Source organism: Neopsephotus bourkii, unplaced genomic scaffold, assembly GCF_033783945.1.
Source record: "Neopsephotus bourkii isolate Nb327-2 ecotype Australia unplaced genomic scaffold, CSIRO-AGI_Nbou_v1 NB_1707, whole genome shotgun sequence".
Classification (NCBI taxonomy): Eukaryota; Metazoa; Chordata; class Aves; order Psittaciformes; family Psittacidae; genus Neopsephotus; species Neopsephotus bourkii.
The window spans coordinates 7346164-7371334 of record NW_026902181.1 but is presented as its reverse complement, the minus strand read 5'-3'; the positions used below and the strand labels follow the sequence as shown (position 1 = coordinate 7371334).

Below are 25171 nucleotides of genomic sequence, written 5' to 3'. Positions count from 1 at the left end.
GAGCCGTGTCAGACCCCTGCCACCCCAGTCCCTGGCACTAGCCCGTTTCTTCCTCTCCTATCTCCGCGCCGGGAGCCCTCGGGAGATTCTCTCCCGTTGCTGTCCGCACGTTTTGCGGCAGCCTTCGTGGGAGCAAGGGAGTTCTCTCCCCTTCACCTGCATCTGTTTTCTTGTGGTTTCCCTGTAATTGGGCTAGGGTTAAACCCCATCTCGCCCCCACTGTCACTTGAGCAATTTGGTTGAATTCGTAGGAATTAGGAACCACGTGGAGGGCGAGAGTGGTCTCCAGGAACCGGGGCCCTAGGGTTGGTCGCGGGCTGGCAGCGCTGCTCCCGGGGGGGGCAGTGCAGTGCAGCGCAGTATGGCGCAGCTTGCCCCGCCGGTTCGGGGATGCTCGTTGGTGGTGCTGTGGCTAGCTCGCTTTTCGATTTTCAGTTTTCTTTGGCGGTGCCGAGCTTCTGTCGGGGCTTTTCGAGGGCGTTTGGTGCTTGTTGCTTCATTCTGACTGGGCTTGAGGGTTGGGGGGGGAAGAGGGGGGAGAGCTCTTTGGGAGGTTGGGTGTGGGAGGGCTGTTTGCTCCCCCGTCAAGCCGAGTGTACCCACCGACTGGAAGCTCTTCTGTCCAAGGCTGGAGGTGGCATTTCCCGGTGGCCCACGGGCTCCAACCCGCGCCCCTCCGCTGCAGCCCGTGCCCCGCGGGGAGGCAGAGAGCTGCTGCCGCGCCGCGTTTGCGCGGGGGACACGCACCGCCCTCACCCGTGGGAAAGGTGGGGGCACAGGCCACCGAGGGACACAGACCGACTGCCTCTGAACTGCAGCCCGGAGAGGGCGAAGTGCCCCAGAATCTCTCCCGCTCGCCACTATTTCAACCCCGCAGGGTGCGGGGCCTCTTCGTGCCCTGGGCTTGGCCGGGGACAGGCGGCAGCCCGCTGCTGCCCGCCCTCGGGGCCGCCGGTGCGGGAACAGGAAGGCCCGCGGGAGACAGCGGAGAACAAGGTCAAAACCAAACAAACGAAAAATGACCCCCAGCCCTGTGGAGCGCAGCTGCAGCAAAGGCGCCTGTTCCATGGACAGGGGGAAACCCAAGCCAAGGGACAAAACGGAGATCTGCCCTCCCGCCGAGCCCTGCTGCAGCCTAGCAGCGGAAGCCAAGGGCAGGGGGCTGAGCCCCCCCGGGGAGGGCAGGGAATGGGCAGAGACCCCCAAGAGGGGGCAGGGAGGGGGCAGAGTCCCCTCGAGGGGGCCGGGAGCGCGGGACACAGCCCAGCCAGCCGAGCAGCGACCGGCGTCCTGAAAGGTGGTGTCTCCTGGCTGGTTCGCCCCCAGCTGAGCGTCGGACCCCTCGGGCGAGGTCTCAGTCGAGGTTTGAGGATGGTTCCCTCTTCCACCTCCTTTCCTCACCGCCCCCTCCACCCATGTCTATCCCTCTCCCCCCGCGGGGGTCTGGGTTTGTATGAGACCATGAAATGTACGGCCCCTTCACCTGGGGTTGTTGATTTACCAGAGGAGAGTCCCAAATAAGCAGCTGTTTGTGCTCTAGCTGGAACGCTGGAGGCTTTCTAAGAATGGCGCTTTTCTTTCTCTTTTTTTTTTTTTTTTTCAAATTTAATTTTATTTTTATTGGTACATCGAACCAGCCTACAGCATTGCTGGCGTCCTTCCACCAGGTGTCTGGGGCTCAGAGGAAAGCTCAGATTAATCTTAAAATTATGAGACAGCTTCCCTCCCCTCCTCCCAAATAAAATAATTATTACAGAAAGAATTGGTACAAACTGTCCAGGAGGGGATTCAAGCTGGAAACAGAAAAGCACCTTCATCCCGCCAGAGTGGTGAGGACACAGAAAGGCCTTCTGCAGGCAGAAAGGAATCAAAGCAGCTGGAAGATGGAATTTGACTGGTTTGTGAACCAGCTTCTGAGATGTGGTTACCACCCACAGCAAGGGACTTGACCCCATGATCCAAAACATCCTTTCCAATCCTCTTCCTATAAAATAATAATTTGCCTTTCTATACACCAAAAGAATCTCCAAGTACATTGCACACATTAAAAACTTTTCTGATTCACAGCAGTCTTGTAGGTACAAGTCCATGTTGCCACTCTACAGCAGAGTTAACTAGTTTGCTCCCGGAGTCACACTTGGAGCTGGAGGCACTCTCTCAGCAATGACATCCGGAGCTCACATCACCTTCCAGCACTGCTCTGCTCACTGAGGTCCCAAATGAGATCGATGCTGTTAGAAACTGTGAGAAGGCTACCTACAAATACAAGAGGCTGCTTTGCAAGGTCCAGGAAATACCAGTTCTGGATGTTGTTTTAAAGCTAAGTACATAGTATGAGGAAACAAACCTGGAACTGGAGGTTTTGAGTTTTAGACACTCAGTGTTTGACTATTATAATGATTTAACTAAGCCCCAGTTAGTTTTGATAATTAGTCCCTTTTACTTTTACATGAAGCTTGCTGAACTTACTGAAAGATTTCTTGCTCACCTGATTTAAAAAGGCAATTATTTTCTTTCTGAATAGATGGATGAGGACTGGCTTATCCTCACGCTTTCGATGTAAAGTGACAAACCTAGACTCAAATCTATTTTATTTTCTTATGCAAATCTTCTCACAGGATTAGAAGGGAAGGTAAACAGCAGTCCAGCCTCAAGATCTTTTTCTTTTCAGAGACAGACTGTTGTATAAATCTGAAACAGAAACTGTTTTCATTTGAAGATCAAATAGAAGTTATCTAGTGAAGCTGACAAACAGGGGCAGAATAATCTGTTTGCATTTTGGGGAAATGGATAGTTCTGGTTTTGTTTCAAGGCAAGTAACTTTTAAATAATATTTAACGAAATAATTGACCTTGATGTTTAAACTACAACTTCCTTCACGTCATTAAGCTCACTGTTTTTTTAAAAAAAAGTTTAGTATCTGAACTCTGGCATTCATTCTACTAATCTCATAATAACATTTGTTTCTGTTGGAATTTTGTTTGGTGAACTCATTGGGGAAAGAGGAGAGAAGGGGTTCAGAACAACATGAGCTTTACAGCTCTTTTTGCTTTTTTCTTCTCCCTGAAAAATAGCAAAAAAAAAAAAAATATAAGCAGAATGACTTTTCAGGAATAATTTTTCAGATGGAAGAAAAAGGAAGAAGTTTTGAACAGCTGAACCATAAGCCTTGGGACAAACTGTTTTCTTTTAACATATATTCTTTTAAAACACACTGCAATCCTTGACTACAAAAAATGATTTTGTGAAGTCTGTCCTCATGATAATTAGAGGCTGAGTCTGCTTTTGAAATGTGAGAGAAATGGAACTAACTCCATAAAGTGTGTCTATCACATAAAGCTTTTAGGACAGCTTGATTCACACTCTATCCTGCTCTTTGTTCAGCTGACAGATTTCCAAGTGCAGAAAGAGGCACATAGCTGGGGGCTGCTATTATCTAAGCTAAATATGTACATTTTGGATCAGTTCTATTTTATATGAATACTCACAACTTCTGCTTGGGGATCTTAAGCGTGAAAGGATTGCAGAGCTATGCATTTTATTAGCTATCCATCAATCTTTGTACATGGACAAAGGTGCATAAATATACACATTTACTAGTTCCTCCGCTCTGTAAGAGTTCAGAAAATTACATGCAAAATTATTTCAGATAAAACCAACCAAGCAAGCAAACAACATACGCATTGCCAGACAAGAAAGCAGGCAAACAAACAAGGTGGGGGAGAATAAAAGTAATAAAGGGACATGGAGGGGTTAGCTTAATTTTTATTTGTCTGTAAATGAAAAATAGCATGGAAGCAGTGGATTTTTTGTTGTTGTTTGTTTAAAGTTATGTGATCCTTGAATTACAGAACACTGGTACCTACCTAAACACTGTTATGTACCCTGCACATCATGTACTCATACACAGATGAAAGCACTTCCTTTATCCCTGCTGACACATATTTTTTTCTCTCCAATTTTTTTCTATTTTCAATATGTGGATGTAGGAGGAATCAGGTTGCTTTACTCCCAACAAAGGACACATAGCTAACATTTCCACTGATCAACAATATTTGAATTCCCTCTCCAGTGCACGAACAGTCAACTCAATAATGATTGCAAGCAAGTGATCTAGAGAGCATCTTGGTGTTATGCAACTGGAGATGTGACATTATCTGGCTATCTGAGCAGGGTCATGGTGATCATGGGACAAGTTCTATGTCAGGCGTCATGTTGATGCAGGTTGTCTCAACTTCACATAAATGTTAAGGACAAATTAAGTGCCAGAGTCATCTCCCATCTCAGCTTTATCCTTTGCCTCTTCCTCCTTCGTGGCAGAATTGGCATTTCAGAGCATCCCAGTGCAGTCCCTCAAGCTCCCGTCCTGCTTCTCAGCCCCATATACACGACACCAGCTGACTAGCTAACCAGCTATGTATGACACAAGGGCAGCACCCACATCAGGAGAGATGATATGTATTTCTAGGAGGTATAGCTACTGGCCAGTTTATGTTATCCTTACTACAATCCCATGCTCTGGATCAAAACCAGCGAGTGAAGGGAGGAGGCATCCCCTCCCATAAGGCTACTGTGCAGTTCCCTTGTCAACAAAGGCTGCTTTCATGCCCAGCAAGCTGTATTTTTACCACTTAGTATATGTACTTATGCAACTACTGCTGTTCAGTTTCATGCAGAATCAGAACATGGCACCTGGGGATGGAAGTTCTTGACCTGAGGTGCTACAGATGCTACATCAAGGTAGCAGTTGTCATTCACCTCTAGGTCCTTGCAGAAGCTGCTGGTTCTGTTTTTTTTATTTTTTTTATTTTTTTTTTTTTTTTAGTAGTAGTAGTATTATAAGCTACAAGGAAAACAGTACAGTAACTCTTGCTGGTGAATTTAGTGCTGTCTCTGCTATGTCACATCAGACCTATGACCTGTCTGTTTTGTGGTATGCAGCTGACTCCCAGCCAATAGGTCTTTTCCCGACAACCAAATACAGCCTGCAACATACTGGCAGTGACAGGAGATGGCATTCCAGTCATACTGGGCAGACATGCTTGTACCATCTTCTGTTACTCTGGTGGCGATTTGTGATGAACTCACCTGGCATATTGTCTCAGCCCAGGGTTTACAGTGCATCTCCTCAGTGCAGAATTTAAACAGGGAGCTGTGCAAAACCAGGCTTTGCTGTGAGACTGAATACACTGCTCTTCCCTGTTCCCAAGGGTGATTTACCTTGAGATTGTGCTGGACCTTGGGAAATTCTCTAACCCTGATACTAATATCAACTCCCCTCACACCAGTTTAAGGAGTGAGTGACAGTGACTATGCCCTATATTTCATCAGTCTCCAGTTGTCTTGCTTTAAAATCTTATGTTTCTTCTTATCAGGTATGGGTATTCTTTGTAACCTCTGCTGAACTGCTATGGAACATTTCTGCACACTGCAAAACAGCCACTGAATATTTCCCCCTGGACATCTGTGCCAAATTCAGTGACTGTTAGGGGGATCATGCCACTGAACTTGTAAAGCTTTCTGGAGACTGTAGATGACATGTTATGTAAACATCTCTGTCTACCCTTGCTTTCCTATCTGTCTGGATACATTTCCTTACCCTTTCCTCAAAATATACCTCTAGCTCTGTCAGAGAGCCCCGGGGAAGCAGAAAAAGTGATGAAGGCACTAGCAGTGTGAATACATATAGAATTAAGACTTCTAGCTGCTACAGCATGTCACTTCTGCCTGCAACTTACTAAAGCAGAAAAGTCTTGTGGCTCTACTTCACTGGGTTACATGACACATGCTAGAAAGTGTGCCACATGCCACTCGCCATCTCCTCGGAATTATTAGGCCAGGGTAGGAAGCACAACCAAAGAACATGCACACAGCTTTGACAGGTTCTGTCTAATCCACCCACATGATGACATTTCTTAAGCTAACTACAAGAGTGGTGTAGGGAAACTACTGCCTTACCAGCTGCTGGCAAGTTGGAGTTAGTTTCATGGTTATGCTTAAGAGATAGCCTGACATTACATTAAGAAGTCTTTGTCTCCTTTGGTGCAGCACTTAGGGAATGACATCAAAAGCCTTCCTAATTCACCCCTAGGTCATGGCACAGAGCTGTCCTACTCCAGGAGACCATGAGTCACAGTAGCATCCATGACTAGCCTCATTCCACGGAAGGAAGTAATGTTCTTTGAGCATAAAACAACCAGGAGTAGATTACATCCCTTCTCATGCCAGCTTAGTCCTGCTGGCTGTTGGGACAGGCACTGGAGAGGCAGGAGCAGCCTCTAATTTCCCAGCCTTGCTCCTCCCCACCCCTACCTCAGGGAAGCTGTTCCTCTCCATGCTGGGACATGCAATGTGGGCAAACCACACAAGAAGGATTTGCTCAACCAGGCAAGGAAGAGGATGTTCTGGCTCTCCTCTCTGATGTGGTACAGAATTATGACACATAGTGAGACATCCATCTCTCCTTCAACAGGCTAGGCGTATCTGATCATGAGGATGCTGTGTGTTCTCCATCCCTTGGCATTTGTCCTTGTAATTAGTCTATCTGTTTCTGATTTATTTATTTTCAGGCAGTCTTCTGCACCCTTGCTCCCTCACTTGGGCACATGGGGCAAACCACAGACTTACCCTTAAACTACACAGAGAAATAAAATCAGAAACAGACAAACCACAAGAATCAATAGCAAGAAGCAGAAAGCACATGATTGGATGATGCAGTTCCCTTTGGAGATCCATCTGCCTAGAAATGTGATGTAACTAGGCTCATATACCGTGTCTGTGAAGGGGGTAACAGATCCCTTTTCATAACCTGACTCACAGGGTAAAACTATGCTAGCTCAGAGAAGCCAAGGCATGTTTAAAAAAAACATTTCTAAAGAAGAAAAGGAAGTATGGTTTGTGTTCACAGAGCTAAAGTGATTGCTTTCAAGTCTGACATGACTCCTGTTGCTGTTATTGTTGCTTCCTAGAATTTAGGCTTGAATTTCACAGAAGTTGAGAAGCAAGGGCATACATAGAATCACTTGTGAGAATCAGTGTGTCTGTGTGCAAGGGCCAATTCTCTCTGGAATAAACACCGGTCTCTAGACTGCTGGTTAAAGTGGCAATATAAGATGGCAGTCAGACACATGTAGGCAAGACAATTTACCTTTTTCCTGCAAATGAACACAACCAGGTAATAAACAACACCTCCCAGTGCCATTAAAATTAATTCCATAACTGTTTCTCTTTTGTCTCCAAAAAGTAACATTGTTGCCTGAGAGGGATTATCAAGACATTAATCAAAAATAGAAGATCAGTACAAGAAATGAAGGCTAAGGAGATGAGTGTAAATATCTTCTTGCATATCCAGAATACAGGAGCTGTCTGAAAACATTGTAATTGGAGCTGATACACTCTATAAAGCCATACAGATAGTACTCACAACTGTCATACCTATACTGAACCTGTGATTTTGATACCCTGTGATTCTGTAGCCCTTCATCTGGTGAACTGTGTGAAGCTGTTGCTCATACGATAGATCAGGCAATGGAGAAACTCTCCAGACAGAAACATCTATTTGTTCCTGGCTAGGAAGAATAAACCTTTCTTTTTTTTTTTTTTTAATCCAGAGAAATACAGATGCAAAAGCAGGACATGGATAAATGAGAGAAGATAGTATTGCTCCTACAAGCAGAACATCCTGTCTTCGAGATAGGTGAGTACTTCCAAACTTTCCAAATGTTTCATTGCCCTCCAGATAGAGAATAGATCTGCACACCTCTCCTTCCCGGATATTCCAGCATTTTAAGCCATAATAGAACCAAGCAGAAAGCAGAAGTTAGTCTCGAAAAAAAAAGACATGAGACAAATAAAATAAAAATTAAAAAAAAAAAAAGGCAAAAAGGTCTGAGGACCCTAAATTCCATAGTCAACCTCCTGGACATGGCCACAGAATTTTGCACATCTCCACAAGGACATGGCTGATTCTCATTTCCCATTAGCAGAACTTGGTGCAGCTGTGCAAACAGCGTATTTCTACACCTACTGGCACTCATTCATTTCCTCCAGTGAGGTTTTTAATTTGACTGGCAGGTAGCCTATCTGGACTGCTGATAAGAAAAAATCACCCTCCATTCTTTACATCTCCACTGCCTTTCCTCTGATTCTCACCACAGAAGCGTACAAAGAATTAAAGAGCTCTCCAAAGGTTTGTAACCAAACATTTACCCTAAGTGAGGCAGATTATATTTGCTTACTGTATCCATTGCCATGCTGGCATGTGTACAAGACTAACTCCTTGGGGTAATATTGAATACTTTGAGGAAACTTTTGTTTATAATTAATTGTTTGCCAGCGGGTGCACATTTGGTGTTGTCCAGGGTATACTAGTGCTTGAGCTCACACGGCTTATGGGACAGCGCCTCGTCTAGCTTCACAAACACAGCTTCAGGGACAGTCCTGGAGTGTGATCAATTTACCTTAGTCTTTTGCAGGATGATTAAGAGTATTTTGAAATTCTCTCATGCATTTCACCAAGATAAAATGTAACTAAACAATGTACAGAGGAAACATATTCTTTCAGGAAATACAACCTGGTCTTAATCAGCTTGCTTTTTTGAGAATATACGTATCTTGACAACATTTTAAGTGGAGACAAATTAAAACAATATTTACATTCTGGAGACAAATTAAAACAATGTTTACATTCAATAATATTTAAAGTATTGTTTTCCATAAAGTGAAAACATTGAAGTTGCTCATTGTTTCATTTAATTTTGTTTTGAACTTTATAACATTCATGTATTTAATATTTTGCCTACTAAATTAAATATCTTATTGTCACTATAACTTTTGGCTTTCTGCTGTGAGAATGATTTGACACTTATGGAACACTTCCATGATGTCAAATATATTTTTTTCTGAATTTTTAATCCATGAAAACTTCAGCACCTTCACTTTTTCCCAAATATTGATGTTTCCCATAGAATGGAGATTCTGTTTCCTGACCAGCTCTGCTAACATTTCTTATTCTATCAAAAAGAAAGAGGGAGGGTGTCACAAATGCACAACTGTAAACTTGTCAGGATACATTTCTTATTGTTGGCTCATATGTTGCCCTCTTTTGGTAGCTTTTGTACTGTACTGCACATAAAAATTTTAACAAGTGCTGTCGCTACTCAGCATCCTAAGGGCAGTAAGTGCTAAATGTTAAAACTAAGTAACTGTATGAGGAGAGCAATGGGTTGCAATCCTGAACTAGTTTATAGATACATCTTATCAGGAAAGGAAAAGCACTAGGGGGTGAATGAAACAGTGCAGTATAAAACTGGACTATAAAGGTCAATGAGAAAGAAGAAAAAGGAGAAGGATGTGTATGTATTAACTTATGTCAGTAATTTAACTCCATATCTTGGCTTCCACCCTGTGGGGACAAACATAGCTTTCAAGTATTTGTTCAATCAAGATTTCTAAAGGGAATCTCTATCCTAATCATCATCCCCTGGTCCTTGTTTTTTTTTTATAATCTATGCAGAGGCTTTATTAAATTCTTATGAGTATTGACCAGTCAAGACCGGACGAGTGCCTGCTAACTTCCAAGACTAAATCCCTGACAAAGTCAACACTTCCATTTTCACTATTAAAAAATATAAAATTAAATAATACATGTTCTTTTTACACACTAATTTACTAATTATAAAATCATGTGATACTTACTGCATTATAAGTTTAGAATCATTAAGTGAAACACTGAAGTGTTGATTTTTTCCAGAGAGAGTTTTCTACTATTCCTGAGCAAAATAAAAGATAAAAAATTTTAAAAAAAAAGAACAACAATCTCTGTCTGTGGCAATGATTAAAACAGTCTAAGGAGCTGGGTATTCACCTTCTCTTGACTTTCAAAAAGAACCAAGTACTAACTCGCCCAAAAATGCCATTCTTAGAGAATGAACTCCTCTCTACTTCAGGTAATTCTCAGTTATAAGCACAATAAATGGTTACGCAGAAGAGATATTCCCACCGCATCTGTGATCCCAGTTCAGCATTTCACAGCCCTATTCTTTACAGATTAATTTTTCTTGGTTTGAAAATCAGCATCAGGAATTCAGGCTCACAGGAACTCTTTTACGAACAGTCACAGAGATGGTTTCAGAGCTCAGAAAGGAGCTATGCCTCCCACCTTGAATTGTGGAGTTTTTGTGGCAACAGGAGTACTTGGAATAGGGAAGGACTCCCAGCCTTCCAATGTAAAGACATAAAGCTGTGCTTTATAGGCATTCTCCAGTGTTTTATTCAAACCTATCTATCCCAAAGCCCCAGCAATATGAACTCCCCTTAAAAGACCATCTGACTGTCTTCCAATTTTCACCTTGAAAAAAATACACCCAAAAGGCTTAATTCCACTGCCTTCCTCCCTTTTAGTTATATGATGCTGCCTAGTTTAAGCCTTTGCAGACCTCTGTTCTGCGCAAAGGAATGCAGCAGTCAAGCCTTATGGAAATATGACTGCCTGCTGATTTTGATGCAGCTAATATCAACCTTTCAGTGGCCAAGGGCTCAAAGACTTTTGTTGCATTTCCTCAGAGGTCTAACCAAGCCCCTTCTGCTCCACTCTAACAAAGTGCTTAAACATGTGCGCCCTTTAAGCTGATATGTAGTTCCTTTGTTAAAGCCACCTAGCAGGGCTGTAAAGGGAGTTGTAAATCAGCAGCACAGCTCATGCACTTTAAGTTTATGCTTAATGAGATGCTAGGTTTGAGCCTCAGTCTTTCCCCCAAAGTGATTTTTCCAGCCTTTGAATCTTTGTGGGATTTTTTCCAACTCCTTCCAGTCAGTCAGTGGCTGGCAATATTCAACACAGATTTGAATGTAATGGCACAGAGCTTTACACACGAACTATAACGTCCCTGCTTTGTAACAGACGTCAGTGTGTGTATAGCCTTTATCACTACACAAAATCATACCTCACTCCCATCTTTCTGTTGTACACTATACCTTGAAGGTCTATCAGCACTACTGGTGGCCAGGGCATACACATTCCAATATATTTCTGTGTCTGTGTGTGTGAGTTGTTTGGGGGAATTTGTACACAGCTTTCTAGTATCTGCCTGTCCTTTGATATTATTTTTCTGCTGTCTCCTGTTTGCATTCCTTCCTGGTTTAGTATCATCAGCACATTTCACTATGTTGTTTAGCTCTACTTTGAGATGAGCGTAGAGATATTAAGTAGAATGATGTCTGTCAAAATTCCCTGCCGTGACCCACAGGACATTCCTATAAGCTGCGAGAACACTGCAATTGATCATTGCCCTTTGCATTCTTTCTCCCATCTCAGTCTACACAACAGTTTTCCCTGCCAAAAGAAGTTCTTTCTCTCAGCATGAATACCTGAAACAGTAGCAAATTACATATACAGTCCTCCCTATATCCACTCTCCTGCATTCCCACCCAGTCTGTTTATATCTTCACTCACTTGCTGTTTATGTTACCTTGCTTGGAACATGCTGACCATAGCCTTGGTCCCCAAATCTATAATATACAGAATGTATAACGTTCATATTAACATGAAGGAAATGTTTAACATGCTTTATTGTACCTGTTGTGGTTTAAGCCCAGCCAGTAACTCAGAACCACACAGACACTCTCTCACTCCCTTCTTCCCCCCCAGCTCCCAGAGGGATGGGGAGAAGAATCAAAAGAATGTAACTCCCACAGGTTGGGATAAGAACAGTCCAGTAACTAAGGTATAACACAAACCACTGCTGCTACCACCAATAATAATAATGATAAGGGAAATAACAAGGGAAGAAAATACAACCGCTCACCACCCACCGACTAATACCCAGCCTGACCGAGCAGTGATCTAGCCCTTCCGTGTAACTGCCCCCAGTTTACATCCTGGGCATGACATGCTGTGGTATGGAATACCCCTTTGGTCAGTTTGGGTCAGGTGTCCTGTCTCTGCTTCCTCCCGGATTCTCCTCCTCCTTGGCAGAGCATGAGACTCAGAAAGTCTTTGGTCAGAGTAAACATTACTGAGCAACAACTAAAAACATCGGTGTTATCAGCGCTGTTCCCAGGCTGAAAGTCAAAAACACAGCACTGCACCAGCTACTAAGAAAGAGAAAAATGACTGCTACTGCTGAACCCAGGACACTATCCACCCCTTATTCCATACAATACATGTCATTCTCAGATCCCACATTTTTCAATATACCATCACTCTTGTCTCATATATATACACATATATATACATACACACACACACACACACACACAAAGAGAGAGATTATTCCTTAGCGCATGGACCAATCCCTGTAAAGCCTCTGAGTTCATCTGGTCCATGATGTCAGGCTCCATCTCTTGTAACAGTCTTTCAGAGCAGGAGAGGGAGTGTGATATAGTCAATCTTCCAGGCCTCCCCATATTTGTATTTCAACCATCATCCTCCATACCGAAGAGGCTTTAACCACTTAGGTTGCTTAATTGCAGCATGTTTCACACTAGTGAATAACCTGGGCAATAGTGTCCATTGCTAAGTCCACCCCTCGATCATGAGTCCTATATGTTGCATCTCTGCCCTGACAATCTGAAGTGTCATGGGCCCACCAGGCTCAAAATAATTCACCATCCCCCTCAGCAGTTTCTGCAACTTGTCACTGGGGACTCCATACAGATGCCTTCATCTCCAATGCTTCCAAAGCACTGGAGGGGCCCAGTGGACCAGATACTTGCCCATACTGTCCCACGCACCCTGCCACTCATGACTGTCCAGCCTCGGGGAAAATCTCTTGGTCCTTCTATATCATCATCTAACCATAGATAAGACCCAAACCTGACTCTGCTTAACTTTTGAGATCAGAAAAAAATGGTCGTGGATAAAGCACACTCTGAATGCATGCCAGCATGGTGATCTCCATCACAATCAGCAGGCAGGTCTCAAAACACAGAGCTGCACCAGCTAAGAAAGAGAAAAATGACTGCTACTGCTGAGCCCAGGACAGTATTCAAGACTACACCACTTGCTCCTCCTGGTAATATTTGCCCCTGTGTTTCCTCAGGATTAGTGGATGAAGAAGAGTTTGGCCTAAAATGTTTAAGAAATTTTCCTTGATCTATGACTTTTGAGGCCAGAAAGGACCATTAACACACCCTGTCTTATCTCTTCTGTGTCGCAGACTATAGCATTGCCCTATTGCCCATATACTAACCCTGATGATTTCTGTTTGGCTGACACATATTTTCCAGAAAGGGATACAGTTTTGATATGTACACTATCACTTTCTTGGGCAGTTTGTTTCAGTTATTGCTACAAATCCAAGTCTCATTGCTTGCTTAATTTGCTTGTCTTATACCTCCACCCACTGATTCTTGTAATATGTTCATCTGATGCAACACACTTTTTTCTTCTTGTGAAGGTAACTATACACTGTAATCCAGTCATTTTGATAAAGGGAACAAAGCATATTTTCCAATCTGCAAGTGGTTCTTTTGCCTTTTATCTCACCCTTTTTAAGATTTCTAGCACTCAAAACACAGTAACACACCACTGCCATATAGGCACCATCAGACTCAACTCCTATGTCCCTGCTAATTCATTCAAAGACCACATTAATACTCTTTCACACCATCAGACCAAGCCCTGTGTCCAGTTGCTTCCCCACAATGATACCAAAGCCTTTTCAAGCACCACCCTTGGGATACAATTTCTAGTGCATCAGTAGAGCCACTGTTACTGCACAACTTAAAATTCATCTTGTCTGCAGAGGTCTTGCTCACCAAATTTGGGCTGCTCCATCTTCATAATTTATTTATCATTCCACCAATTTCAATTTCTTCCTTAATTTACTAAGCATTGTTTTACTAGGGATGTACTTGTCTCTCAACCATTAAGGACAATTCTGCAGCCTGCCAGGCGTAACACCCATTTCTGTAAACTGACTCCAGAGCTTTCATTCAGAGCTGACAGATACTTTTTAACATCTATCAGTTAGTCAGTTCTTAATCCACTCAGCAGTCACTCAATATCTATTGTACAGCACTCATTTTTTCTAAGTGCCTAAACAGAGAAGGCAAACAAGTGTATTTGAATGCTGAAAAAATAGACTTAGAACCTAAATCCTGGAAAGTGTTAAAGACCCTAATCCCCACTGGTGCCTAAACACTTATTAGCATGCAGATTTATGAGACTAGTTTTAGGTCTGCAGTTATGAAACCTCATTTTGTGTATTTTTCTGTTGATATTAGATTCTCTTATCCGTGAAAGGCAAAGCTTAGGCATCACAGCTGTCAGATGGACCACACATTTTATTTTCTATTTACACACACAGAGCTTTCCTTTTGTTTCTCTGCATCTCCACAGGTAACTGTTATTTTTCAAAAATAGTTGTAATGTCAGGGTAAATCTGTTAGATAATACTTGTAATAATGTTGGGTGTGTATTGTACTGCTATAGTGATTTCATCCATATATTCAAAGATCCTAACTATTCCCTCATCTGTTTCTATCAATAGGATTTATTTATTTATGTCATAGTGTTTCTTTCTTGTTAATTGCTTCAAGTTATTTTATGTAATTAAAGACAGATGGTAAAGCAAAGTTCAGTATCTCATCCATTTGTTAATCAGTGGCTTATGCAGCTCTATAAATGTAGCAGGGATGTTATGATTTTGGGGTTTTGTGTGCTGTGCTTTAAATTAAGTACTGGGACCAATTCCTAGTTATGCTGAAGCCAATGACAAAAACTGCCATTGACCAGGATCTCGCAGTGGGAGACTGTGGATGAGGAAAACTGCAGCCAGCTCAGTGTGGTGTTTATCCTTTACAGAGGCACATTGCTCACCCGCTCTTAGACCCAGGTTTTTCTGTGGACCTTTGCATCAACAGCATCCATACCATGTTGGTGGGAAACGAGGAGCCAGGTCAGAGTGTCAGTGTTTGTTCTCCTGACTTTGTGGAAACCCATCCTTGGTCTCAGCATTCTTTGGATTTATTCTATTTTGGAGGATTTTTATTTTTTTTTCCCATATGCAAGGGAGCAAAACATCTGTTTTCGTTAAGGACATCTTGTTCTTCAGATTAGAGAGAATCACCAAGAAAGGGAGAACAAATAAAAGTCTCCAGAGGAAAAAGAGGCCCACCATGTACTCCCCCTGGGTAGCCATCTTGAACTGATTCAGAGTGTTGTCCACAGCCGGCAGCCTGTGAGCAGGCTCTCTCCCTCTCACACAGGCCTGCTGTATTTGATGCCTTCATCTTTCTTCTTTCATAAAGATTAGTCATGTTTTTGCTGGTGTGCCTGCCTGTTCCCTTTGCTCACAGACTGAGCGTACTGTTCACACAGCCACACAGCCATCAGTGGTAGCATTGGGTTTCTGACCAATTTGATTCTCATCTGCTTTTGCCTATCTTTCAGTCCAACGAGCAATTTGGCTTTATCTGTTTTGATTCAGTACTAGCCTACTCCTATTGTTTCTCACATTCTTGCGTTTCCACCAGAGTATGTGACTGACAGAAATGCAATTCCCCAATTAAATTACAAGGGGTGTGCTGGGAATCACAAGTCAGCCTAAGGATTTATGTGCTACACCAAATTATCGTAACTGACACAATACTTCCAGCAAGCAAGTTTGGAAATATCAGAATCTCCCCTCTCCCCTCTCCCCTCTCCACTCCCCTTCCTTGGGAAGGCCACATTAGAGAGAACAAAGATTTCTCATCGCTACTGTGAGTCATGCTCACACTGAGCACATGGTTGGTGAGGTCAGTGACAAGGGTTACTGGGCTTGGACTATAGAAAAAATGGATTCTGCTAAGTGACAGCACAGTCAGAGCAACATAAAAGAAGAAGAGGAATGCAGAAGCCACCAAGGCCCCTAAACCACAGGCAGAACGGAGGCGGAGACGGACTCATGCTTCTTGGAAGAATGAGCAGACAGGTGGCATGAGACACTTTCCTCTTTTATTCACCTAACCTTTTGGCCTTTAATATAAGCTTTTATTTTTCCCCCGTGAATGTCCACAAATGGGGGAAATGCACCTATTTTACTCAGCCTAGGATGAGAATTTTAAAATCACAAACACACTTCTTGTTCTCAGGAACATGCAGTGAGGCATATTTGAAAACAAATGGGTAACTTCTGCCAAGTAGGTGTCATGTATAATCCCTATTTAAAATGCAGATATTCAACTTTAAGCACATGCTTAAGTCTTGATAAAGACAATGTAATTTAAGCAAAGTGTAATACAACGTGTGCTTGGTTGAGTACTCGAATCAGATCACAAACAATGAAGGATTACCCAGCAGTCCAGCAGTGGATTGTAGGATAGTACTTAGACTGTGTGTGTGTGTTCCTGTGAAACAAGTTTCATCCTTCAGGAAACCAGCTGTATTTGCAACCTATTGTAAAAAATGGCAGTTGAAAATTCCGAACTGCTTTAACCACAGAGAAAAAAAAATCTCTAATGTTGCTGTTGAAATACAGTTTTCAGTTTTAAAGGTTGATAGTTTTTTGTTAGTTAGTTAGTTAGTTAGATAGTTTGTTTGTTTTAATTCTTAAATGCTAGAGCAGCAAGCGGACACACTTTACAATCTATTGCATCAAGCTCTTTTTCGGTAGTTTGGCTCCTGCCAACAGCAGGTTCAGAACTGCCAGTTCTAATAAAGAACTTTATTTTAAAGATATATTTCACAGTTTATTCATGGCACTCTGAGAAATTTAAATTGCTGGATGGAGTAAATGGATACAGTTTCTTTTCTATTGATTCCCAAGTAATGGATTTAATTAATCGTTTCAGCAATTCCTGATTGATCTACTATAGCTGTTGAAATAAATTTCTTCTTTTAGGCAGGTCACCTAGAGTGGACTCCCTGAGTTGCGCCTATTTTTTTGATCAGGATTTAACTGAATTTTAATTTCCTTTGTAATTTTGCATTGCACCAGTCTAAATACGGCCAAAGATTATTCTCACCTCAAGAATTCCAGTGACAAATTCTTTTACTAGTTCCAGTTGTAATGGACAGACAATTGCCATCATAAACTCTGTAGAAGTAGCATTATGAAATCTGTGATTTATAAGCATATTCCATAGCATTCCATTCCATTCCATTGATAACCCATGCTTCTCCCTGCTGTGGCCAGCAAGAAAATGAGAGTGAAACAGTTTTGTGCCTTCTAAATTGAGTGGGAAAATAGTGCCTTCAACAGTAGTCTTTTCTGAATACCAACTCTAGAAATATCACACATATGGGTGGCTAAACTTTAATTTGAGTTATTTCTCTGCCATCTAAGGCACACACTGAATGGAGTTTCAAAGGACCAAAATGTAGCTTTTTAAACTCCTCCTGTGTTTACAATTATTAATTAAAGAGTATGTATTATATTACTATAACTAGCACTTGTTATCTTGTATACTTTATAAGCTTTTCAGGTGAAAAATAGAATGGGCATTCTATTAAGTGGTGAAATAATAGATCATGTCTTGATTTTATTACTTGGCTATTCAAGGTTAGAGAAACAGATATTTTACTTGTCCTCTTCAGTATGTTGACCATTAGCTATTTTAGGGCATGTTGCCAGCAGCAAGTCTTCTGAATAACTTGTATAGTGACAGTAGCACATCAGAAAAAGCCCTTACAATTCATTAGAGCCCTGTCTGCATTCTCACAATATTACTGAGTGACTTCACTAAGTGTCTGAGGTATATCTTCACTAAGTGACTGAGATACACCTCAGTCATTTAGTGAAGTCAGGTGTTTGCATTTACAAACAAGTTTTAAAGCATGACATAGGGTACAGATTCCTGAAAAGTTTCCAAATACAGACAGCATCTTCATAAATTTTGTCATTGAGACTCACCCCTGCCTCCTGGTTTTGGTGGCTGAATAACAGCCCTGAGGCAACTACAACTGTTAACATTTAAAAGTGCTAGCTGAGAAACATTTAATGCATTTTTAGCTACTTGTAACACCATTAAATTGTAGCAGGAAAAAAAAAAACAAAAACCAAACAACAAAGTCAATCCTCTCTGACCAGCCAGCTCCTCTACAGACCTCCAGCAGACACTCCTCAAGTCTTTGGTGGTCTGCAAACCTCAGTTTGAAATCCACTGCACTATAGAAATGACCTCACAGTTAGAGCAGATGAGAGTTCTTCGCACCTGTATTTTATTTTCTTTTACAGTAAGAGATGGATCTGGCTTCAATCGCATGATAAAGACAGACATATAATTTTGACTAAGAGACATGTAACTAAACCACCAATATATTCTCTTAATTCAAAGCAGGAATAAGGGGAACATTTCCAAATCCAAAGAATGTATTATATCATCAGCTCCTTGGTTTTAAGTGGTTCCAAATCATCACAAAGATTGTGTAAGAGCAGCTGATTCCCAATATAGATTTCCTTTTCTTGGGCAGTAAGTCATGCCAAGACCCTGGATGAAGTTTTACAAGGAGCGTCTCAGATTGTACTTTAAATAATAGTTATTAGTAGTAAGGATTGGCTACCTTTCTTTTCTTTGAATTGAAGATATAAATGTACCATCATTTATTCATTTCTGAAATCATCGCATTGTCCTCCCAGTGTTGGGTTAAATTTATTAAGTTTAAGATCATATGTTGTGGGGTATATGTTTTGGATGCCCCTACTCCTTGAACTCAAGTTTAAGAGCTTGCATCCCATCAGCTGTAAATTCTACCAAAAGTGTGTTCAGCTAGCTGTAAGCACTTGAGTCTTCTCTGCAAATTTCTAAAGGTGGGATTTACTCCTCATTTATTTAAAACAATTTCTATATTGAATAAAAATAATATGATAATTACTTTTAGTCTTACACTGGTGTACCAGTTTCAAGGTCCAGTCATTAATTAGGACTCCAAGTTAATAAGTGGTGTATAGACATAGAGGAAGAAAAATTTCCCTACCCCAAAGGGTTTGTAATGTAAACTCCTAATTTAAAATTCATTATTTTTACACATCACCTTACATAATAATCACAGAGCCATAAAAGACTGAACACATGCTTGTAATTAAAGTGATGGCAGTCTCACCCCATTGTATGAAAAATAGCTCTATCATAATGGTCCTGACTTCATGCCAGAATAGCAGCTAATCATGGGAGAAAGATGATCTAACGCTTACAGAACACGAAAATAGAATGAAACGTTGTGGTTCCAGCCTATTTTCTCTAGACTTGCTGGGTGATCTTGTGCGTGCTACTTAAGCTTTCAGTCCTTCAATTTACCCATCTGTACAACAGCAGTAACTGTATTTATCTGACTCAGAAAAGTTTTTGTAAGGATAAATCCATAAATCAAGTCTCTTACATGCTCTCAACAAACCTTCAATGCAGCACCCATCATAGATACTCTCAAGAACCACACATGGGCTACTGATTTTAGCCACATAATATGTCTAAAAAGTAGAGTTCAGAAAATACATGGCAGGAGCAAAAAGATCTATTATAGTCAAATAATTTCTATTCCTGTGCTATTTGTATGTCATCTCTAATATGCAATAAGGCTAAATTCTTTGTAAATGAACAGGGTCACAATAATATCTTACAGGGAGAGAAATTCTGGTAAATGCTACTGTGGATAACTTTTCATCCGAAAAGAATGCAGGAATAATGCTCAGTAGTCACAGCATCACTGTGTGCTTGTACCTAGCAGGAAATACTGATACCAGATCATCAAGGTCAGTAGTCCCATTCATTGACAAAACCATTCATGATATGAGAATGAATGAAGTGTCTTGAAAGTTAGCAGTCTCTGATTCTCTGAACAAGTTTCACAGTTCAGGACAGAACCAGTCTATCGGTGGCATACTTTCAGCATGTAATCATCTGTAAAGTAACGTCCCAACAGAGATAATGAGGTCCCATTCATTATTTGCCAAAGAAGTGCAGCAGGCTTAGACTGCTGCACTTCTGCTGGAAAATTAGGTGTTTGAAATTTGGACCTGATTCTACCTTCACTGAAGTCAATGATAAGACACCACCTGATTTCAAGGGATCAGCAGCAGACTTTTTGTAATGCAGAGGTGGCTTTAAATTCACTTATGCCTCTCTCACAGAGTGGAAAGCAGGTCATGGGTCTGATGTTTGCAGCAATAATGAGGAGGCTTTAGAAACTAAATGGGATGTAGCTGATTATTTTAGCACAAACTGAACTGTAAGTACTAATGACTTACCAAGCATTATTCTTATCTGTTGCACAACCAGCACATGATGATGTCCAGAAATAGTGTAACATCAGACACTGGTAAAAGGCTCAAGGTCTGGTACTCTGTTCACTCACATCAACATGAATCAGGAGGCAACTTCACTGGAGTAATTCAATTATGTAAGACAAAAATTAACAAGAGGAGAGTTAGGCTTAAAAAAGACCTTTACAAGCAGTGAAAGGGAAGAAGGTGTCACTGGCCCTCCATCCTGTCCATCTGAGGTAAGGGTAGCTCAGATCAGCGGTGCTTGTAGGGAGCCCAGCACCAGCAGTGTCCCCAGCAGCCCTCCTGTCACATAACCTGTGGCAGCTTTGCTTAGGGTGAAAAAATCTGGGAGGGTTGGGATGAGAGACAATTCAAGCAGATGGAGCCACCCCGAAGAAACCCACAGGGAAGATCAGGCCCTCGAATTCTACAGTGACACCAACTCACCTTGGACAGTCCCAGGCTAAGGTACAGGGTTGCTCTGAGCCAGTTTGCCTGGCCAGGGAGCTGGTGCATGGGTTGTAGTGAATATCCTGGAGATACAGTCTGGTTTTGACACTTGTTCTATCTCCCTAACAAACACAGCTGCCCTCAGCAAAGGGGCATTATTAGCTGCTTCTGGCATCAGGTCCAAATTCCCTTTATTCAGTGCAGGGCATTCAGACAAGCTTATCTTCAGTGTGTTACCACAGGTTACTCACATACAGTAACCTTTGGTGAAAATGCAAATTTTTTGGTCCATTATCAACTCCACTCCTGTTTATGCATGTCACATTCCCCACTACATGATTAAATGATAAGCATGTGCACTGCCTTGCCCTAATTCCTTATTGCCCACCAGCTCCTGCCCTCAGTTGCAGGGCAGGACAGGGCACTGCCACAAGTCACCAGCTGTTAGCACAGGATTGCACAGCTGCTCATAACAGCATCCTGTTGCGAGCAGCCGCACAACACCAGGCAAGGCTACAGGTGAGCACACAAGGTCCCTGCCAGGACATCATCTGAGAGTTAGTCAGAGAGGATTGGTCTAGCACCAGGAACTGAAAACTGAATGCCAACTGAGCTATGTCCTACCCAATGCGCGCTTCTACTTTCTGAGCTTAGAGAAACTAAAAATATCATTATACAGCCCTTTTATATATTTTTTCATAGACCCAGTATATCGTTCTGTTAAGACAGCCACAGTATTTCAAAACCAGAAGCAGAAGACCCTTAACTCGTACTTTCCCTTATACATAGCAAACACTGGAACTTTAACAGCTGTGGGCATCCTCTATTACGTCCAAAAAGCTAAAATTAAGATGAACAGTTCCTGTGGAAAAATTTACTGTTCATTATAATAAACAGCTCTAGCTGTTAAGGGGTCTTTTACATCATTACACTCTTCACCAATACTATATTTTAAGCAGTATTTTAACTATTTCATAACTATCTATGAATCAACATCTTCCATGGCTCAGAACAATTAACTAAATCAAAGATTTAAACTAAATCAATGCTCAACACAACTGCAGCCTTACTTTTGAATGCTGAACTGAATTACAGAAAGCTCTGTTAGAAAGCAAACTAATGCCATTTCTTCAGCTAGAACATGTGCATACATATAAAGGCAAAACATTATTCAAAGCTAAAGTTGCAGATGAAATACAAGATTATGAATACTGAAAATGTCATATGATACTTAGATTAGGAACAACCTTTGTACTTTTCTATAGTACCTTACACCTGAGAAGTTTTAAATACAATAATTAAGTCTGAAACATCACTGTGATATATGTCTCCATTTACAGATGAGTAAGTTGAGACTGTTAGTGGTTCTTTGTGCCAATTTGTGCCTTACCCAATCAATCAAAGAACAAAACAGCACAGAACTTATGATGTCCTGGCTTCCACTTCACCGGTCAAACTTTCACCAGATCATGTCTCATGCCAAGAGGACCTCATGCTAACAACCTCATTGTACTTGAGAGAGGGACCCAGAACTTTCAACTCCATTATTGCAGTAACACTTCATCACTTGTATTCCTGCCTATTAGTTTAGCATATACAATTATTTTTACAGCCAAATAAAATAAGTTCAGGAATTCACATATTTCTATTTTAATTATGAATCGTATTATTTTCCAAGCAGCTCCATTAAAATATCATTGAAAGTCTTTCGTTTGTCAAAAGTCCCAGTAAATTTATTCTCCTTTTATGTGGTACTGGATTATTTAATCTTCATTTTCTACATAGAACAAGCCCTGACTAGTAACTACATGGCAGACATGACATGTCCAAATCCCTGAAACCTGGGCTTGTCTGACTTCATTGGTCTGTTGAGGGTTTGGCTTTTTTCCTGATCTTGCACATGTTAGCTCCATCTTTCTGCAAATGCATCAGCCAGCCTGCCTGAGCTAGTCACAGGCAGATTAGTAAAATTAGACATCTGCAGATGTTAGGCTACCAAAAATGAATGCCAATGCTGTGAAAAATATTTCAGGGGATTTCATTCTGTGAGGGACTATGGGATTTGTCAAGGTGGAAGGCCTTCTGCCCCCACTCCAGTGCAGACGCTGCCTTTTAAGACCCTTCTGTTTTTTCTCAGAGCTGCTGGGGCAATTTCTGAGCCAGAACTGAGGCTGAAGCTCAGATGTGAGGTGCCAAGGTATCAGCAAAACCTAGGTATCGGGATACTCCTGCATGATAATATATCTGCATGAAAAGGAATTGCATGGCTTGTAAGAGTTAGCAGGCAGCATGGCTAACAAGGACAGAGCAGCATGATCCATGGAAGTGTTGAGCAACCACAGCTTTTGCAGATCAGACCCTCAGGATTATTTGCTTTTTTAAATAAGCCAGTTGTGGTCTACATCAGTCTGTTCTCTTGGCAGTAATGGCCCAAGCCATTTCTTGCTGGCTTTGACCAGCCATGATCAGCATGGATTTTGATCATAGACCATGTCACACGGCTATTTTTAGCATATCAAATACACTGAGAGATGAAGGGCCCATTTTTTGCGAAGTGATTGAAATGCCTCTTTCCTCTCACTGAAAGCATTTCTCTCTCCAGGCTCAGCAGATTGTTGTTTTTTGACAAACTATGAGTCCCCATCTTGCCACTGGGCAGACTGCTTGGGAGAAAAGAATCAGTTAGTTAGATTATAAAAGCTTTAGATGATTTATTATATCACTTCATCTATCTTGTCATTGTTCTGTCAAGTATTCGAGATGAATAAGGGCTACATCATAGAATCATAGAATAGTTAGGGTTGGAAAGGACCTTAAGATCACCAAGTTTCAACCCCCCTGCCATGGGCAGGGACACCTCTCTCTAAATCATATCACCCAAGGCCTCGTCCAACCTGGCCTTGAACACTGCCAGGGATGGAGAATTCACAACCTCCCTGGGCAACCTATTCCAGTGCCTCACCACCCTAACAGGAAAGAATTTCCTCCTTATATCCAATCTAAACTTCCCCTGTTTAAGTTTGAACCCACAATTACACTTTGCTTTGACTCACACAAACCAAGAAAGACAGATCAATGGTGGCTGTCATGCACTGCATCCACTCCCTCTGCTGTCCCTTGGAAGGAGTGTTTGTTTATTTTTCCTCATTTCTGGCTTCTCACTAGGAAGAGTCAATGGAGTGGGAATTTTCTTCGAGGTGATCTGCATTATTTACTCTTTTGCATCAGTAGGAAAGAAAAGTAACTAAGCAACACAATACAGGTTTTTTGGACTGACTTACAAAATTCTAAGGTTTTTTTCCCACAGTCTTTCCTACTGCCCTACATCACTGCCATTGATTTATCTGTTCCACTGTGAAAAGCTTATCCTCTGCTAGCCTGATTCACTGAGATATCATGTAGGCACCATTCATACACTCTCCCAAAAATTTACTTGCAGGGTTTCATATGATGAGAAAATAACCTGGTTAAGACAGCTGTAATTGGATATTTTTTTTTTTAAGTTTTTTTTAAATGTTTTCCTGAGACTCATTGTGATGAGTTTAAATTTTTCTACAAATACAGGAACACAGAGGGACCTACCCAACCAAATCCAACTGCATTGCAACTTGGCTACCCACCTGGGTACAAATCCCTTCTCTGTCTGATTTAGAATATAGATGTAGGCATGGGGCTGCCACATGACTCCTTTAGTTGCTGGTTGCTTTGCAGAATTTCTCCGCCTCTCTCTAGCCCTCTTTCCCCATTTTCTGCCAATCTGTACTCTCCCTGCTGTCATCTCCTCCCCTGGTCTACCTCTAAAAATGTAGCTCTTAAAATATCCTGACCAGCTCTGTGGACCTGAGCAGCAACAAGGAAGACCTGGCTGTCAAACAACTATTTGTCACACGCATTGAGACTCATTAGGTCTTCATATACCCTTCAAGAGTATTTGTTTGGGATGGGCTGTGAACCTATCTCAATCAGGAGCATCTCCCATTCTCTGAGAGATGCAGGAGGTTCTGCCAGTAAAATTACTGGGTTCAGAAACACAACATAGCTTGTCATAACAAGTTGCTCTGGCAACATCTGTTAACAGCCCACAGAACTATGTAGCACTTAAGCCAGATATAGCCATAATGTAGTTTTCTGTGCTGAGCTGTAGTTATTTGTACCTTTCCCAGACAGCAATATATGTTTTTTGCTCCTGGCCTCAGAAAACCCCACCGTTTTTTTCAGGAATCATTTGCAATTCTCTGGCATTAGGCTACAATGCCCTGCCAGGTGCATCTCAGGAGCAGCCTTTTTTTGAGACATCAAGCTCAGAATTACATCAAATTCCTTCAGATGCTCCTGTCAACACTCAGCCAGCAGCACAGTCTGGTCCAGACATCGTTGCTTCTCATTTCAGTGTTGCTCCCAGATTCACCATCACTCCAAATCCTTAACAACATAGCATCCACTTTCATATACTCTGTCCAGCATTGGGGAAGCTGGCCTGGCACTTCCAGAAAAGACTGTAGAAAAGCAGTTTCATCTTTTTTGCTCATCAGTAT

The 25171-nt window shown here is 41.7% G+C and overlaps 1 long non-coding RNA gene across 3 annotated transcripts in view; it reads left to right on the top strand.

The window, feature by feature from the left end:
- Positions 1–7603: 7603 nt before the first annotated feature.
- LOC133224626 (uncharacterized) overlaps positions 7604–25171 on the top strand; it is a 50126-nt gene continuing 32558 nt past the window's right edge. For all 3 annotated transcript variants that reach the window (XR_009728910.1, XR_009728908.1, XR_009728909.1), the window contains exon 1: positions 7604–7696. This is a non-coding gene — a long non-coding RNA (uncharacterized LOC133224626). The remainder of the gene's footprint in view (positions 7697–25171) is intronic.